This window comes from Musca autumnalis, unplaced genomic scaffold, assembly GCF_047663935.1.
Source record: "Musca autumnalis isolate F117 unplaced genomic scaffold, ASM4766393v1 scaffold_4, whole genome shotgun sequence".
Taxonomy (NCBI): Eukaryota; Metazoa; Arthropoda; class Insecta; order Diptera; family Muscidae; genus Musca; species Musca autumnalis.
In genome coordinates this window covers 51,584,957-51,603,134 of record NW_027411977.1, presented here as the reverse complement: position 1 = coordinate 51,603,134, position 18,178 = coordinate 51,584,957, and positions in this window count along the sequence as shown.

The following is an 18,178-nucleotide window of genomic DNA, read 5'->3' as shown; positions in this document are numbered from 1 at the left end:
AAATATCGAGCCGGGGTTCATGGTTTTCAGCCGGAAATTATACCCGCTGAAAAGCTACTGGGTAGCAATTTTGCAGACACAAAATTGGGTTTCCAGGATAATTCTTTAAATTCCAGAGATATTAGAACCACAGCGCTGTCGGAAACGGTACACAACAATTATCGTTTGACTCAAACACAACAGTTGGCCTCACCCAAGGTAGCATCCTCGTATAATATAGGTACGGATAAAACATTGAAATTTGTTCAAGACGCCTTACAAACAATGCAAAGCCAACCCATGCATTTGTCCTTCTCCGATTTAGGGCAAATACAACATCCTTCAGGTCCATTTGGCACCACAACCATACGGCCACCTACAACAAATCTGCTGCAAGCTGTTACCCGTAGTGATGTACAGGATATCAATAACTTGGCCAACTTGAATTCACAACCCACACTGCCCAAGCAACCATATAGCTTCAAATACAATGCGGATCAGTCGTCACGTTCCGAAGCAGCCGATCAATCGGGTAATGTTATTGGCACCTATTCGTATTTTGATGAGGCTGGCTTCCATGATGTCACATACAAGGCTGGAGATGATACTGGTTTTGTTATTTTGGGTCGCAATTCACAAACACAACTGCAAACACCCACCACCACAACGAGATCAAGCGGTCGCCAATATTACCGCCCCAATAGTTTGGACGCTTTCAATTATCGCATCTTGCCGGGTTCAAGCATTACCTCTAACTCCCTGGATGAACGTAATTTGGGTAAACGTTCATTGCGTCCCAGCCGGGCCACAAATGAAAGTACTAAAGGCAATCGTTCATTGCGTAAATTTAGACGTTACTCAAAGTGGTAGACGGTGGGAACGAGTGGAGGAACAAAATATTCCAATTCCAACAATATTATCTATTGTTATTATAGAAAACGCTTTAATAGTTTGCAAATGTATTTATCACGCTTTAACAGTAACATTTTTTTATTAATTTATTAGCTTAAGAAGATAATGAGAGGAAATAAGATAAATAAAGCAAAATCACCATGAAATGTGATTCAAAAATCATGAATACGAGTTTTTCTTTTCTGTGTTTCAGTCATTTACATGCCTGAAAGTATGCTAGAATATATAGCAGGTATCTGCAACATGTTTTATCTTGTATGAAATTCGAAATTAAAGTACATAGATCGCTTAGAGAACATTTCAAACAAAATACTTAAGAGGCATACGTTATGGTACAGTACAAGATCTTCGCTATTTTTTCGATAACACTAATACCTCGATTTGATGTGCTTAGGTTATACCATGACACAATAATACATGTACAGGCGAAAACACAGCTGATTATCAAGATAAGATAATAAGCAAAAGATAAAGATAAGATAAATAAAGCAAAATCACCACGAAATTTAAAATCATAAATACGACGTTTTTCTTTTCGGTGTTTTAAAAAAAAAGAGTCATTTACATGCCTGAATGTATGCTAGAAAATGTAGCAAATATCTGCAACATATTTTATCTTGAACGAAATTCGAATTTAAAGTACATAGATCGATCAGATAACATTTAAAACAAAAGACTTAAGAGGCATACGTTATGGTACAGTACAAGATCTTCGCTATTTGTTTGTTCCATAACACTAATACCTCGATTTGCTTTACTTAGGTTACTTACTTACTTAGTTGGCCCATTACAGAACATTTGTTCCATAGACCGAACTAAGAAAAGATCTCCATTCCTCTCTGTTTTTCGCTTGACTTTTTGGAATACCGCGCCTTTCCATTTCTTCATCCACTTGTTTGCTACATCGAAGCTTAGGCTTGCCTATTCTGCGTGCACCGCCATGGGGCATGTATTCGTACGCCTTTTTAGCGGGTTCATCATCGCTCATTCTCATGATATGGCCTAGCCAACGCAATCGTTGCATCTCGATACGTTTAACTACATGCATGTCTTTGTATAGCTTATATAGCTCGTGGTTCATACGACGTCGATATTCACCGTCAACGCAAATCGGCCCGTAGATCTTTCGAAGAATTTTCCTCTCAAACACACCAAGCACTGCCTTATCTGCTTGCGCAAGTACCCATGCTTCGGAGCCATACATTAGTACGGGTAGTATCAGCGTTTTGTATAGTGTTATTTTTGTTTGACGAGATGTGGCTTTGTTTTTAAAGTGCTTACTTAAACCAAAGTAGCATCTGTTGGCCAATAGAATTCTTCTTCTTATTTCACAACTGATGTTGTTTGTTGTGTTTATGGCAGTGCCGAGGTAGACGAAGTCTTTAACTACCTCAAAATTGTAGGTACCAACCTCCACAGTTGGTCCGAGCTCTATGGACGCTTTGCGCGTCGACACCATCAATTTGGTCTTTTCGCCCGCTTTCGCAGATTCTGCTTCGACCTTCCTAAAGGTATCAGTTACTTCCTTTACTGATCGTCCCATGATGTCTATGTCATCAGCATAGGCAAGTAACATGTGGCTATTGGTGTAAATTGTGCCATTTCTTTTGACATTTGCATCTCGTATTACCTTTTCCAGCAAAATGTTGAATAGGTCACACGAAAGGCTGTCTCCCTGTCTGAAACCTCTTTTGGTACACAATTCTTCGGAGAGGTTCTTTCCAATTTAAACTGAGGACCTAGTATCAGTTAAAGCCATCTTACAAAGCCGGATGAGCTTTGCGGGGATACCAAATTCAGACATTGCATGGAATACCTTTGATCGCAGGGGACCGTCGAATGCTGCTTTATAATCGACAAAAAGGTGAAATGTGTCGATCTGCATCTCTTGGGTCTTCTCTAGGATATGCCGCAGGGTAAATATCTGGTCAATGGTGGACTTGTCAGGTCTAAAGCAACATTGGTATGGTCCAATTGTTTCGTTGACCATTGGCTTTAGTCGTTCGCACAATATCCCTGACACTATCTTATAGGCAATAGGGAGAAGACTTATGCCCCTATAGTTGGAGCTTGTGGACGGGACATAGGATGCTCAGGTTCCAATCGTCGGGTACGCGTTCTTCCTGCCAGATGGTGCTAACTAGCTGATGCATACACCTTATCAGCGCGTCGCCTCCGGTTTTAAACAGCTCGGCTGGTAAGCCATCCGCTCCTGCTGCTTTATTATTCTTCAGCCGGTTGATTGCTGTTTTAACCTCATCTTGGCCGGGCGGTATACATTCTATACCATCTTCTAGGATTGGATCTGTGGTATCATCGTCTTCGCTACTATTGGATACCAGCAGATTGGAGAAATGTTCCTTCCATATCCTGAGCACGCTATCTGTATATGTTACCAGATTACCTTGCTGGTCTCTATAGAAGGATGTGCCTGTACCAAAGCCATCTGTTTGATGTTTCACTCTTTGGTAGAATTTTCGGACTTCATTCTGGCTCCTGTACATCTCGATTTTTTCACACTCCCGCTTTTCCATTTCTTTCTTTTTCTTGCGGAAAAGACGTTTCTCTTCTCTCCTTTTCTCCCGATATCTCTCTCGCGCGCTACGCGTTGCTACTGATTGCAAAGTAGCTCTGTATGCCGCATTTTTCTCTTCGGTAGCAGCACGACACTCCTGGTCATACCATGAATTCCTTTGTGGAGGTCTCTGGAATCCAAGTATGGAGTGCATGGAGTGGGCAATATGTTGCCATTGTGTTGTTATGTTATCGGGACAAGGAGTGCTCGCGTTAAGCAATTGGGCTAGTTGAGTGGAATATGCTGTGGCTATCTGTTGTGTTTGCAGCCTATCGATGTCCAACTTCCGCGTTGAGTCTGTTCGTGCTTTATTTGCAACGTTTATTTGCAACACGCTTGATGAATGTCTTCCATCTATTACAACATGATCAATTTGATTACTTGTTCTTTGATCTGGAGACAGCCAGGTGCCCTTATGAATATCGAGATGATTAAATCTGGTACTGCTAACTACCATGTTTTTTGCAGCTGCAAAGTCTATCAGCCTCATACCATTGTCAGATGTTTCACTGTGGAGACTGAATTTCCCGACTGTTGGGCCAAAGATATTCTCCTTTCCAATTTTGGCATTAAAATCGCCTAGAATGATTTTAATGTCATGGGCAGGGAACGGTCATATGTTTATTCTAAGCGCTCGTATAATATATCTTTGGTCTGTTCGTCCTTTTCTTCAGTGGGAGCATGAGCACAAATAAAGCTGATGTAGAAGAATTTAGCTTTTATTCGAATTGCAGCAAGTCTTTCATTCACTGGGGTGAAGCTGGATACCAGATGTTTTAGTCTCCGACTAACTACGAATCCGCAACCAAACTCATGCTATACGTCATGGTTATAGCTGCCAGTGCGTCACCTTTAGGTGTTGTTGTGACGCCTTTCCCAATCCATCGTATTTCCTTGTACTTTTCAAGTACGTTTGCCAATGCGAAGACTGCACCTTCTCTATAAAGAGTGCGAACATTCCAGGTGCAGATTCGCAGAGCATGGTCCTTAAAACGTTTGCGGGCTTCGTAAACTTTAGAGGGGTTTGTTTTTCTTTTCTTTCGTTTTTTCATAGTAGGATGTTTTTTCTAGGGGAGGGTTACTAACCCGACGCCCAAACCCAAGTTTTTAACGTTCTTATGGGTGAACGTGCGGCACATGTTAGCTCACTACCTTTGACGGGTGTTAAGTGCAGTTCCCCAGGTGACACCACGGGGAGGTCAGTGTCCACTTGAGATGAAAGAGGGACCAAGAAAAATCCTGGGCTTTGCCATGTTAAAGCCGGTCAAGACCGTTGCTTGGTATCATTCATCCCCTACGTCACCCGCTTTACTTAGGTTATACATATGTAATTACTAGCAAAGTGCCCGCTACTACGTATGCGGAAAGGATATAAAAATCAAAATAAACAATATTTAATATGGAAATGGTGAACACTGAAAATTTGTTGTACTACTACCAACTTTAATTAGTTACCGTTCGTACCACTTTAGTTCGATTTTCAAAAATATTAGCCGTAATTTACCCTTACACATGAACAGCGAGCCACATTTTTTGAATCATTTTATTTTGGGGCTTTCTGTCCTCAGAAGGTAAAATATCTTGTAAACAAACCCAATAATAATACACGGTGCTCCTTAACCAAAATTAAATGGAAGGGGCTTACACTTGGGAAGTTTTCTGAAACTGCAATGTTCATAGATTAGAAAAATCAAGAAAATAAAAAAAAACGCCGGAGGGCTTTTTAAAAAAATGGCAGTCAAAATTCACACTTTTAGGTTTTCACAATTTTGCTTGAAAACCGCAAGTCCTATGGAAATGGGACTAAAGAAAATGTTGTAGCAGTGAAAGTTCTGTACAAGATTGACCTTTATGATATTTTTGTAGGTTTTGCCATTTTTGAGATATAGAATTTTAAATTGAGACGTATCACTTCCTTATAAAACAATGAAATAACTACAATTTCCCAACTTAAACTTATATATCTCAAAAACTTTACAACCTAGGAAAAACTACAAAATTCAATCTTGCAGAGAATTTTCACAACTATATGATTTTCTCTAGTCCCATTTCGATAAGAGTTGCCGTTCCGAAGCAAAAACGTGAAAACCTAACAAAAAACCTAAAAATGTGAACTAAACGTCTATATTTCAAAAATGGTAAAACCTACGAACAAATTATAAAGGTAAATCCTGTAGAGAATTTTCACAGCTACAATATTTTTTTTCGCCCTTTTTCGATAGGACTTGCCGTTTTCAAGGCAAATGTTGAAAAACTAAAAAAAAACCTAAAATTGTGAATTTTGACCGCGATTTATATAAAAATCACTCTGGCTATTTTTCCTTGTTTTTGGATTTTTGTCATCTACAAATATAGCTGTTTCAGAATCCGCAAAAAGGTATTTGGTATAAGCGGTTTTCATTTAATGTTAGTTAAGGCGGGCCGTGCATGATATTTCAAAAACGGTAAAACCTACGAAAATATCATACAGGTCAATCTTGTACATAATTTTCACTGCTACAACATTTTCTTTAGTCCCGTTTCCATAACAATTGCTGTTTTCAAGTGTGAACTTTGACCACGATTTATTTAAACAGCCTTCCGGCGATTTTTTAGTTTTGTAATTTTTCTCATCTATGAACATTGCAGTTTCACAATCCGCAAAAACATCCCAGGTGTAAGCTCCTTCCATGCATTATATGCATTTATAAAAAAAAATCTCCTTATATTATGGCCACATGCCAACATTGACTCTAAGAATAAATTTTAGAATTCCACCTATGTTCCAACACCATATACAACATATAGACCGCGTAGGTACTTTTCGTCAATTAATGGTACGTATTTCTTAAAACACGTCCATATACCAACGCTACACACTAATACCCATCCTAACTCTAACAAGTAAGAAAAGTGTTAAGTTCGGTCGTGCCGAACTTTTTATACCCTCCACCACAAATTTCAGCCATTTCGGTGGATTAATGTGGCCACAACCTTCCAAATACCGAAATTCGGAAGGTACCGTTCTATGGGGGCTATATTATGGCGTGGACCTATAACTACAAATTTCTGGGGGAAAGTTTTATACGCCTTAAGAAGACTAAATACCAAATTTCAGCCATTTCGGTGTGATAATGAGGCCAAAACGTTCAAAATACTGAAAATCGGGAGATATCGTCCTATGGGGGCTATATCAACACGTGGACCTATATAAAAATTTTATGGTAGAAATGTTTCTTAGCCTCTGGAAACACAAAATACAAAGTTACAACCGATTCTTTGGTCAAATGGGTCTAATACATTCAAAATATATTAAAATGACGCGTACTTTATAAGGGTCCTTATGTGGGGGCTATACCAAAACGTGGACCTATATAACCCAACTTTGGTTGGAATGTTTTCTGGCCTCTGAAGACACAAAATACCAAATTACAACCAATTCTGTGGTCAAATGGGTCTAATACATTCAAAATATATTAAAATGACGCGTACTTTATATGGGGCCTTATATGGGGGCTATACCAAAACGTGGACCTACATAACCCAACTTTGGTAGGAATATTTTTTGGCCTCTGGAGACACAAAGTACCAAATTACAACCAATTCGGTGGTAAAATGGGCCAAATATCTTAAAAATACCTTAAAACGACGACGCGTCACGCGTCATTTTGTATGGGGGCTATACGAAAGCGTGGACCTACATAGCCCGCTTTCAATACCAAAAGTCCTACGTAAAAAGAACATATTTTCCCAAAATTTCATCAACCTACGTCAATCCGTTCGGACGCTAGAGTGATTTCCACAGACGGACAGACGGACAGACGGACGGACATGGCTATATCGATATAGAATTGCACGCTGATCAAGAATATATATACTTTGTGGGGTCTACAATGATTATTTCGAGTAGTTACAAACGTAGTGACAAACTTAATATACCCCCATCCTATGGTGGAGGGTATAAAAAAAAGATTCCAACTCCGTTCCTACACCCAACAGCAAATTGAGTACCATTTAGTAATATTCGTATATTTATGGTACGTATTTCGACAACCACATATATCAACCCTACAATGACATTAGTACAAAATAATAACAGAAATCTTAATTCCAAAACTCCAGATTTCAGTTGTATGCGGTCATCCAATAACAAATTGTGCCAAACTTAGAACCATTTAGTACTCTTCGTACCCGTAAGTGCAATTTTCCAAAACTACCTCAATCCCCCCCACTTTAACAATAATCTTAATTCCTAATTCCAGGATTGAACCCTATCCGTTCACCCAAATCCAAATTGTAACAAATGTAGTACTTTTCGTACCATAAGTACCAATTTCCAAAACTTCGTCAATCCTATACTCCAACAGTAAACTCAATTCCAAATTTCAGGGTTCCAGCTTTATCCGTTCAACCAAATTCAAATTGTACCAAATTTAGTACCATTTAGTACTCTTGTATCCATTAGTACGAATTTCCAAAACATCCTCAATCTTCCACTCCCACAGTAATCTTAACTCCAAATTTCAGGATTCGTGCTCTATCCGTACCAATTAGTACTTTTGTTACGCATAAGTACGAATTTCCAAAACTACCTCAATCCTACACTCCAATAGAAATTCCAGGATTCCAGCTCTATCCGTTCACTCAAATCCAAATTTTACCAAATTTAGTACTTTCCGTACCCATAAGTACGAATTTCTAGAACTACCTTAATCCTACAGTCCAACAGTAATTTTAATTCCAAATTTCAGTATTCCAGCTCTAACCGTACCATTTAGTACGCTTTGTAACCATATGTACGAATGTCCAAAAAGGTCACGCACAAACTGCTTTTAATTTTTATGATATCGACGCCTCCAAACAATAGTATGCTAAGTCGACTTAGCATGTTTTCAAGTTCTTTTAACTTAAATTCTGTCAAATTTTGGTAATGATCGGACAATGCAAACAGAAGCTATAAACAAATATTTCCTTAGCATAGTACTGAAGGTCAAAGAAATTTCCCAACTTTTAGAGCTTGTCCTGCAAAACTCGCTTTTCAAAATTAGCAAACTATTATTTGGAGGTGTCGAACGTCCTTTAACTTAAATTCTGTCTGATTTTGGTAATGATCGGTCAATCCGAACAGAAGTTATAAAAAAATATTGACTTAGCATAGTACTGAAGTTCAAAAAAATTTCCAAACTTTGAGAGCTTCTCCTGCAAAACTCACTTTTTAGACTTAGCATACTATTATTTGGAGGTGTCGATATATGAAATAAAGTTATACATACATAATATAAAATGATATATATGTTATAATACGATGATAAAATTAGTGAGAAACAAACGGTTATGCCATTTTGGTTATGTCGTGTGCCCCTATGTTTTCAGTTATATATATATGCTAACAATGACTTATAAAAATTGTCAAAAGTTGTGAAAAATACAAAACGTTAAAAGCTTTTTCATCGAATCACTTTTTATATCCACAGCATTTATGCTAACGAGGGTATATGGTAATATTCAAAAATGTTTTACAATCGTTGAAGTTGAGGTTCACCATTTAATAAGTCGCGAACTGTCAATATATTTTACACAATATGAATATATTTATATTAATTGAAGTGTTTTAGCCGGTTTCGCATAAAATGAACCATAACAAATAATTTATGTGGAAGCTGTGTTGGTGGTAATAATAAAAAATGGGTAAAAATGTGTTGAAGTTTACAAGTTTTTTTGTGTTCTTTCTTGATTTCTGGTCAAACCACGGAAAATTCAGACCGGAGCTCAAAGAAAGAATTGAAGAATGCTCCTTGGGCAACATGGTTCTAATGTATGACTTTTCGATATATACACTGCATCCCCCTAAAATCGATGCTGACATTGTGAAGTTTTGAAATCTGGGTTTTTTGAATTTTTCTTATAATTAGATGGTGCACCTGTATAATATTTTCAAACTAGTTACAGGATTGTAGAACTCGCGATTCTACGTCGTTCGATGTATATCACATGAGTGTGCTCCCTACAGCTTCCTAGTAATAGGAGTCCAAAGGCCAAAATTTGGTGCGTAAATTTTCTGAAAAAACCTATTTTTTGGCTTTAAAATTTACAACTGTCGTACAGGTACCCCTGAACCCCGCGTGATTTTAGTTTTTTTACGTGCGGGATCTAATAAGACCTTTCGCGTTCGAATCCATCCACTAAAACGCCAGATGTAAATACCTTGAAAGTAGGAAATTCTGCAAAAATATATTTTGAAAATTCCGCGAATTGAACCGCGATTTTCTTTGATTATTTATACATAAATGTAATCCTTTATACGCGATTATAATATTTGCCAAAAAGGTGTGTCACAAATTACAAAGATTCGGGAGTAATATCCCTATTTATCCCAAAATAGGATGTGGTGGCACATCCGCAGTTCTTGACGAATCTGTCTAAAATCATTTATATTGACGTATTTTTAATAGGCGGCCATTGAAATCGGATGCACCTTATCATCATATGCATATCGCGTAATTTTTGCCAACTTGAAGGTTTTTTGAATAGTAAGATGCAACTGATGGCACACTTTGGCCGCTGAATGAAACATGGGAAAATCCATGCATATTGATAGACATGGACTCCCTGTATCCGAAAAGCACATGCACCTCAACCGATTTAAACCAATTCGCGAATTATTCGGTTTTTAACTTCTATGTTTTTTCTTTGATTGTAATTTCAATATTACTCTCTACTTCTTATTTCTATTGCTTATCACAGAAAGCAAATATACTTTCACGATGACTAATTACTTTTCTCGTAGAAGTTTAATCAAAATACTTCAGGATTTGTATCGAAATTTAGCGAAATAATAGAATAACTCCCAACATTTATTTTTCAAATTTTTCGTTTTTAACCAAAAATATATTTTTGAAATAATTTCCAACAATAAGTTTCCATTCTTTGTTGTTGCTGTAATATGCAAGTTATAAACGCGATCTTTATAATTTTGGTCTCACATTTTTCTACGCGTTGTCTAGATTCTGTACGTATTTTTAAATTATTTTTTTAGAGATTTTTTGGACTCTGATTTAGAATAAATAAAATTTATTCCAAGATTTCTTCAATATTTTTTGATTTTCCGCGAAAATAAAAATAAATTTAGCAACTATTTTAGCATCTACGGATAGATATCAAATGCTGCTAACGATTCATATATACATGTTCATATTACAACACAATAGGAATTTTTACATATTTTTTCTTTACAAGAGAGAAAAACCGCATATAACTTTTGAGTGCAGCATCCAATTTTGTGAACGCGAACAGATTTGAAACCACGATTTTTTTCGTAACCCATGTACCAAAAATGGCGGATGTGCTCGCCAAAAAAGTTTTTAATTTTTTTTCTATGTAATTGTAAAGGAAATTTGAAATTTACCATATACACTTTCATAGGGCAAAATGTGTCTCATCGAAATAATTTGGTTCAAAATTTGGCTTTCGTAACATTTTGTCTAAACTGAATTTGTGCGCACGATAACTCTTGAAGGAAGTAACCGATTTGGTCCATGCTTTGCACATCGTGAAATTTCTACAAGACTTAGATGAGGTTCCAATATGGACTCAATCGGTCCACTCCTTCGGGTACCTCCCACACAAAATTTCGGAAAAGTTCAGTTTAGTACCTGCTCTCGAATCGCTTTGATTTTTGTTGTAACAACTTGTATTCACTGCCCCCCATACGACGGTGCTAGTTTCATCAGGGGCAAATCCACACTTTCTGAGAAAATAACCTGAAAGGTGCAAAAACCCCCTATGACACCGTCTGTAGTGGTTGAAGCGCAAGATAATTCTCGAACGGATCTGCCGATTCGGTCCTATAGTTTAAGTTCGAAGATAAGCCATATCGGTCCACTCCTTCGGGTACCTCCCACACAAAATTTTGGATAAATTCACTTTAAGAGCTCCTCTCTAATCACTTTGATTTTTGTTGAAGCAACTTATATTTGCCGCCTCAATTACGACAGTAAAAGTTTTTTTCAGGAACAAGTCCACACTTCCTGAGAAAACAGTCCGAAAGTTGTAAAAAACCCCTTTCGCACCATATGCAGTGGCTGGAGAGCTCGAACCGAATACTGCGTTCGTCAACACTTTGGATATCGTAATATTTCTTCGAATATTAACTGAAATTCGAAGGTGGTGCTTTTAGGTCCACTCCTTTCGGTACCCCCCCACAAAAGTTCGAAAATATTCGCACGATATCTCTTATACGTAGCAACCGATTTGGTCCAAACTTTGGATCTCTAAATATAGTCGAAACTTAGTTTATGTTCAAATTTAGGCTATATCTGTCCATTCCTTGGGGTACCGCCCACGCAAATGTTAAATTTTTTGGTGTGGTTAAGGGTATGTTCAAGGATCCTTTTGACATTTTTACCGAAGGTTTTCCTAGTGGATATTATGTTTATCGCGGTTGTAAAAAAGTCATAACCCTAGTATACATATGAGATAGAATTAGCGTAAAAAATACCTCCTTATATCAACCCTACATACCAACCCCGATTCTCATTCCCAGCGCTATATGTTCCCCCAAAATCAATTATACCACTATTTAGTACATTTCATATGCATAAGTACGAATTTCCAAAACCAAAACCGATCTCTTTCCTTATTCAAAATTCTAGATTTCAGCACTGAAAGTTCTCCCACAGAAGTAGGAATTTCCAAAACCTTCTCTTTATTTGCAGTATATGCACCAACTGCTATCCCGATAACGAATTTCAAAATTCCAACTCAACCCTTCCAACCCCACACATGAACAGGGAATCCAATACAAAATTTTAGAATTGCACAGCGCTGTACCTTCACCAAATACCAAATTTAGAACGCTGTGATACTTTTCGTACATTTATGGAAAGTACATATTTTCTAAACCCACTCCAAATATCAACGCTACACTCCAGCTATATCCCTACATCCAATAAGAAATTGACTACAATTTATTATTTTTCGTATACTTATGGTACGTATTTCAACAACCACATCCGTATCTCAACCCTACACCCTACGACATTAATGCAAAATAATAACAGTAATCTTAATTTCAAATCTCAGGATTCCAGCAGGATCTGTTCGTCGAATACCAAATTGTACCAAACTTAGAACCCTTTAGTACCCTTCGTAGTTATAATTACGAATTTCCAAAACCACCTCAATCCTACACGCCAACAGTAATCTTTCTTTCACATTTCAGGATTCCAGCTCTATCTGTTCACACAAATACAAATTGTACTAAATTTAGTACCACTTAGTACTTTCCGTGCCTATAGGCATTCTTCCTGACCTATTTTGGAGTATTTATTATACATGTGGTCAACTGTGGTGGAGTTCTGAGCATGATAATGCTTACATTTATACTGCCAGGATACTTAAATAATGAAACTTGAGCCAAAATACCAAATATTTTCAATGACGTTTGCAGTTTATTGATCTTAATATTATGGCTAACACTTTGTATTTGCTCTCAGACAATTTTTGAAGATTAGGAGGGGTCTTACGAAATGAAAAAGTCATTTAAAGCAGGGTTTTAAAAATGTTTGTTGGAATATTTCTTGATTTTATATGAAAGTTCTTGCTAACTTTTCCAGGTTGATAATAAAGTGGGTCAAACTTTTTGTAGGCTTTACCGCAATGTTCCATTTTACTTAATTAAACCTGGGCAAATTTTTGCATAGGTAGTAACTTTTTTCAATAATATTTGATTCAAACTAAGGATTTTTCGTTTTCTCATCCCGTTGACCTTTTAAGGGACATCCGAAATTCAAAGGACAACATGCTCATGTTGCACAGTGGAAAAAATAGCGATCTAGCACGCCAAAAATGAAAAAACTCACATACGCCAATTTAAAAAATATTAGTGCAGTATTGATCTAAAGTGTCCACAGAATCTAAAGACAGTTATAAAAATTAAATTCAAAAAATCCTTTGAAAACATCCTGAATTTTTCTTTCAAAAACTGTGTATGTTAATATCCATTATGCAACACAACACTTTCCGAAATTTCGATATCCCAGCTTTGTAAGTTACTTTTATACCCTCAGCCTTTAGGCTAAAGAGGGTATATACACTTTGATACGATGAAATTGGAGTCGATCTAGCCATGTCCGTCCGTCCGTCTGTCTATCTGTCCTGCTCGAATGGATGAACCGATTCGGTTCAAATGTTGGCTTTCGTAATATTTTGCCCAAACTTAGTTTAAGTTCGAAGATGAGCTACATCGGTCCACTCCTTCCGGTACCTCCCCCACAAAAGTTCGAAAATGTTCGGAATGTTTGTGCGCACGATAACTCTTGAAAAGAGTGACCGATCTGGTCCATACTTTGTATAGCGTAAACTTTCTACTAGAGTAATATGAAGTTCAAATATGGACTCACCCACCCCTTCGGGTACCTCCCACACAAAATTTCGGAAAAGTTCAGTTTAGGACCTGCTTTCGAATCGCTTTGATTTTTGTTGTAGCAACTTGTATTCACTGCCCCGCCCTACGACGGTACAAGTTTCATAAAGGGCAAGTCCACACTTCTTGAGAAACTAGCCTCAAAGGTGCAAAAAACCCCCTATAACACCGTGTGTAGTGGTTGGAGCGCAAGATAACTCTCGAGCGGATCTACTGAGTCGGTCCAAAATATGGCCTTCGTAATATTTTGTGCAAACTTAGTTTAAGTTCGAAGATAAGCCATATTGGTCCACACCTTCAGGTACTTCCCCCAAAATCGTTCAAAAATGTTCGGAAAAATTTTGCGCACGATAACTCTGGATAGGAGTGACCTATTTGGTCCACACTTTACACATCATAATATATCTACCACATATAGATCAGGTTCGAATATGGACTATATTTGTCCACTCCTTCGGTTACCTTCCACACAAAATTGTGAATAAATTCACTTTAAGACATGCTCTCGAATCACTTTAGTTTTTGTTCAAGCAAATTGCATTTGCTGCCTCAATTACGTCAGTAAAAGTTTTTTCAGGGCAAACCCATACTTCTTGAGAAAACAGCCCGAAAGTTGTAAAAAAACCCTATGGCACAATATATAGTTGGTGGAGAGCTCGAACCGAATACTGCGTTCGTCCACACTTTGAGTATTGTAATAGTTTTTCGAATATTATATGAAATTCGAAGGTGGTCCTTCCGGTACTTGCCCGCTAAAATGGTACGCGCGATTTCTCATAGACGTAACAACTGATTTGGTCCAAACGTTGGATCTCTAAATATTGTCGAAACTTAGTTTATGTTCAAATTTGGGCCCTGCCTGTCGAATCCTTGTGGTACCACCCATACAAATGTTCATCATTTTTGTGTAGTTAAGGGTCTGTTCGAGATTCCTTTGGAAATTCTTCCTATTGGCCCTGTTTACACCGATATTATGTTTTTCGTAGCCTAGTATGATAAAAAAGCTATATCTATCGATATCCCTGCAAATTTTTGAGCTTTAATCCTATCCATACTTTTGTCGGTTCATACACCTAAAATTTTGAAACCTCGCTTAAATACATAAGTTTTTTTGGGAAAAAAATTATTTCAATCCACACAGGCTGAGGGTATATCTCTGTCGGCAAAGCCGACTGATACTTTTTTACTTGTTCGTAATAATATTGTCAATGTCATCAACTATAAGTTTCATTTTGGAAATTGACCGATACTTTTTTATTTGTTAATAAGTATTTACATGGAATTCTTCAAAGATACGAACAAAATTAAAAAAAATTACGAACAAACCATATTCTGACACCGCAGCATGATAGAATACCGAAAATAAGAAGACACGTGTTCCAGCGTTTTCTCCATCACTTGAACTTTAAGCGGTTTAATATCTATGCACCAGAACCAGGGAAAGGATACAAATCGAAAGTGTTATAAAGGTAATTTGACCTTGAAGATGTAGTCTGGTGGATGGACGAAGAACAAGTAAAAAATTTCAGTCGGCTTTGCCGACAGAGGTATACCCTCTGCCCCTTTTTGGACATTTGAACTTGCCGACAAAAAATGTGGATTACGATTAAAGTTCGAAAGTGTTGCGGAGGAGGGAATGGACCGACATAGTACATTACGGACGTGGATCTTATTTTGAGAGTAATATAGGGGTTTTTTATAACTTTTTGTTTAGAAGAGTAGGTCCTAATCTGAACTTTTCAGTAATTTTGTGTGGGAGGTACCCGAAGACGTGGACCCATTGAGTCCATATTGGAACCTCATCTAAGTTTGGTAGAAATTTCACGATGTGCAAAGTATGGACTAAATTGGTTACTCCCTTCAAGAGTTATCGTGCGCATAAATTTTCCAAACATTTTCGAAATTTTGTGGGGGAGGAGGTACCGGAAGGAGTGGACCGATATAACCCATCTACGAACTTAAACTAAGTTTGTACCAAATATTACGAAAACCAAATTTTGGACCGAATCGGTTGATCCGTTCGAGAGTTATCGTGCACTCCAGCCAGATAGACAAACGGACGGACATGGCTAAATCAACTCCAAATTGTCTGAAACACATTTCGTCCAAACATACTTGGGGTCTAAAACCATTATTTCGATAAGGCACATTTTGCCCGTATGAAAGTGTAAAGGCTGTAAAGGCCTAAAGGCTGAGGGTATAAAAAACTATAACTGAATTTCTCACAATTTTTGTCCGTTATATGCCAAAATGTCAAAAAAGTGTATAAGAACTTAAAGTCAAAATCGGAAGGCTCGATTTTCACCTAGTGGACTTTTTTGCTCAGTTCAATCCCAGGAATCAGAAACGCGATGGGCCCATTAAGGTTTTTTTTCCTTCCAATCAAATCGCCCCGGCCTTATATACATATACATATGTAGGTTTTAATCTTACTTGTTTATATTTACTTCAATACATGGTGGTGAAGTGGTGGTTCGGCCCGGTCGAACTTAACGCAGTTTTTAATTATACCCTACACCACTCTCTGGTAAGGGGTATTATGTCTTTGTGCATTTGTATGTAACATACAAAAGGAAACGAAATAGACCCATAGTTCCTTTTGGCGTTATACATATAATCACTTTGTGAGTCGATTTATGCATGTCCGTCCGTCTGTCCATGTATTTTTGTTCGCAACGTACACGTCGCATTTTTTGTCAGATTCAGCTGAAAATTGGGGATTACCATAGGAAAAACGCTATTGCTTTTGGTGAAAATCGGTTCAGATTTGGATATAGCTCCCATATATATTTTCGCCCGATTTTACGTATTTGCTGCCCCAAACACGCTATATACCTCAAATTTTGATGAAATTTTAAATGTGTGACTGAATTCGGTCTTACTTGTGCCAAATTATATCGAAATCGGTTCAGATTGGGATATAGCTCCCATATATATTTTAGGTCGATTTCACGTATTTTCTGTACCACACTCGATATATATGTCCGATTTCGATGAAATTTGGAATGAGTGACTGAATTCGGTCTAGAAATAAATGTGCCAAATTATATCGAAATCGGTTTAGATTTGGATATAGCTCCCATATATATTTTCGGCCGATTTCGCGTATTTGCTGCACCAAACACGCTATATAAGTCCGATTTCAATGATATTTGGAATGTGTGACTGAATTCGGTCTAGAAGTAAATGTGTCAATTATATCGAAATCGGTTATGATCTGGATATAGCTCCGATTTATATTTTACATATTCACAGTGGTGTAGGGTATCATATAGTCTGCCCCGCCCGACTTTGATCCTTTCCTTACTGGTTGTTTTATGCCCTAGACAGACGGCAGCGTTAATTTGCATTAAGATGTGCATTTAAATTTAGCCTGACAGACGACAGTTTCTGCATTTACGAATCAGCTGATTGCTGTTTCATTGTTGTTTGCACTGTATATTTTTGTTGTATATTTTTGTTTGCACTTGTGTCTCAGAGCAAGAATATGCTCTCTCCCTCATATGAATATGGGCTCTCTTCTACGGTATTGCCATATTGAAATACCTAAATGCCCTTTAAATTCAGTTTAATTTTGTGCATTAAGAATTGGGATAATGCACGAATTAATTTGAATTATGACAGTTAATGCAAATTAACGCTGCTGTCTGTCTAGAGTATTAGTTTGGCTAATACCCAAATTTTCTGTAGATGTTGTTGGCTTTCTATAACAAAACTATTTGTTTTTGAAATTCGTTCTTTTTATACCATACGAGTATTATATTTTGGGAAATTCGCCTCCTGGATAAATTTATTCTTGAACCATGCCATAAATCTATCAAAATTAACTTCCAGTTTGTAAGTCGTTATTATTCCACATAAAAGCCAAAAAAGGCAAAAAATTCTATGGAACATAAATAGTGCCGACATCACAATCATCTATGTGTTGCCAAAGTGTGTTAAGTGTATCAAAGACGTACACGAACTTCTGTGACGATGGCGTGGTCGGCTATTTTAATTGATGTGACATTTATATTTAAAGAGATTTTATGAATACAAATTGCCCGTTATTCTGACGATGATTTTTGACAATAAAAACATTAAAGAGATGTAAGAAATGTTTATGGCTAATAAAATGATGGACGACGTCTAAAATACCTTAATAACCATAAACTAGGCCCACTAAATCAAACACCTTAAAAGACGACTAAACATGCTAAATTAAACAGCCGATGAAAAAATCCGCCAAAATGTTTGAAAGCACACAAAAAACGCATAGTAAAGATGTATTAATACAGGTGGTGGGTGGGTGGCTTAGTGTTAAGTGACAA